This window comes from Neopelma chrysocephalum, unplaced genomic scaffold (assembly GCF_003984885.1).
Source record: "Neopelma chrysocephalum unplaced genomic scaffold, ASM398488v2 Primary Assembly neopelma1_125, whole genome shotgun sequence".
NCBI lineage: Eukaryota > Metazoa > Chordata > Aves > Passeriformes > Pipridae > Neopelma > Neopelma chrysocephalum.
This window is the reverse complement of record NW_020897787.1, coordinates 2,356,258-2,358,522: the sequence shown is the minus strand read 5'-3', so window position 1 is coordinate 2,358,522 and position 2,265 is coordinate 2,356,258. Positions and strand designations below refer to the sequence as shown.

The window sequence follows — 2,265 nt, the reverse complement described above, 5'->3', positions numbered from 1 at the left end:
AACTAAGAAGTATGTGCTATCTTGAGTTGAAGGCATCAATTTGACAGACACTTAGTACAGCAAACTCTTCAGAAGAAGAATTAATTGCTGCCTCTTTGAACAGTAGGTGAGAGAAAATGACAGTCTAAGGGAAGACAAGAAAAGCAGAACTGTAATCAGCAGACTTTTCTTCCATCTCTCCCAAGAAAGTCTAGTTTATCTGTTCTAATTCTATGCCCTTTTCTACATGAAACTTAGACCAAGGCTGAAAAAACAACTAGAAGACATGGAGAGAAGCTTTTTAGAATTTCACATGATTTTCCCAAACTGATCCCAGAAAAGCAGAACTCAGTAGAATGTACTCACCTCGATGCATTCTGTCTTTTTTCCATAAGCTTCATCACCTGATTGAAAAAGCAGAGTATACTTAGTATTTAGGCTCACAACAGGAAACCTTCATCTTCATTTCATAAAAGAAACTACATTAATTTACACAGCTGCAGGTGCGTATCCAGATGTTAAAGCCTTTAAGCTTTTCAGAGTGTGAGAATGCCCTGCTAAGGAAGGCTGAAAAACACTCGGACCCTGCACAGGTCAAAGACAACCTTGGTTTTGTCTGTGTTCTAGTACCTGGCTAAAGAAATGGTAGAACAACTGCAGTTGTTCCTTGCCTTTTCACTAAGAGATTGCCAGGGGCTGGGCCAGCCTGGGCACTGCCGGGGCAGCAACAGCTTTCTGCGCTGGCACCTTTTGGCCGGGAGGAACCTTCGTCCCTGTTCAATTCTGGGAATCGGACTGGCAACACAAGCCAAGTCACCAGCAGAATTGTGGACGTTTGCTCTCCTCAGAGCGCCCACGGTGAGGGGAAAAAGAACATTTGGTTCACTGTCCCGAGGACGGAGACAAACAAAAAACCACACCACCAGACTGAATTCACCTGCAGAAGCCCAAATTCACCGAACGCCTGCTGAATTCAGCAGGAACACACTCCCTCGACCACAAGGCATCCTTAGGACGTCTCGAACTCCCGATTTAAGCCCTAAGAAGCCAGTGAGTGACAAAACACTCCAGCTCTCCACGGGCGCCGCTTCCAAGCCCGCCCCCGACCGCCGGGCTCTGAGGCCTCGCAGTCGCCGCCTGGCGGACACAGCCGGGAACGGCACTGCAGCCGCGCGCCCCCCCCGCCCCTTGCAAGACCCGCGGCGCCTTTCGCAAGTACGGGCTTTTCTTCCCCAAAACCTGCTCTTACCTAGGAAAAGCTGAGCAATTCACAGAGTTGCTGTTTCCATCCCAGCTTCCCAAAGGATTTCTCTCTCCTGGCAGCACAGACAGGGTCCCTGAGGCAGCACAGACCCTCCCCGAGGAACTGCAATGCCAGGGCACATCCGAACCCGGCCCTGTCACCTGCCGCTCTCTCCGCCCCTTCTCCTCGCGGCGGCACGCACGTGCAAGTTTCTCCGCAGAGGCGAGAAACTTGCCTGTCGCTTCCCCTGCCTGCAGCCCCCGATGGCCGCGGGAGAGGCAGAAGAGCGGCCGCGCCCCCGCCGGGCCCCGCTTACCCCGGGGACGATCTCCTGGAGAGCCCGACGTCGGGTCTGCCGCCGTGGGTCGCTTCCGGAGGGGGAAGGCGGCGGCGCAGCCCCGACAGCATCTCCGGGGCACGGCGGGACCGAGCGGGGCGGGAGCGGAACGGGGCGGCAGGCGCGCCGGGCCCCGCTGTCTGCCTGGGGTCCTCGCGCCTCCGCCGCGCGCCGCGGCCCCGAGGCGGGCTGCCCGCGCCAGTGCCTGCCGCCGCCCACGAACCTGCCGCCCGCGCCCGGCGCCGCCGAGCGCGCCGCCCTGTCCCCGCACCGGAAAACAGCGCGGCGAGACGGCGCTGCGGGTGCGGGTCGGGGGTCCGCGTCGGGGTGGAGTTCAGGCAACAGGATAGACGCCTCTCCGAGGGAAGGGGGCCTCTCGCCGCCATCTTTAGTGTGGTCTCAGCTAAGTTCCGGTCCTGGCGGCGCCATCTTTAGTGTGGCCTCGGCGAACTTCCGGGCCGGGGCCGCCATCTTTGTGTACGGACTTGGAGGACTTCCGGTGAGAGCGCCGCCATCTTTCTGTGTGGCCTCGCAGGAAAGACTTCCGGTCCAGGAGGGCGCCATCTTGGGTGGTGCGTGTCGAAAACAGTCCGGTGGCTCTCACTTCCGGTTCCCCCCGGAGAACGTCTCTCACTAATTTCTGCGCTTTCGCCTCGAAAATCTTCATGTTATTCCCCCTGCACACACCCCGAGAGAGACGGGAGAC

The 2,265-nt window shown here is 57.9% G+C and overlaps 1 long non-coding RNA gene across 1 annotated transcript; it reads right to left on the bottom strand.

The window, feature by feature from the left end:
- On the bottom strand, positions 1 to 1,671 carry LOC113974752. The gene is made up of 2 exons (XR_003536634.1): positions 1,539 to 1,671; positions 1 to 383 (listed from the first exon to the last, which is right to left on the bottom strand). It is a non-coding gene; the product is annotated as an uncharacterized LOC113974752 (long non-coding RNA).
- Positions 1,672 to 2,265: the final 594 nt, after the last annotated feature.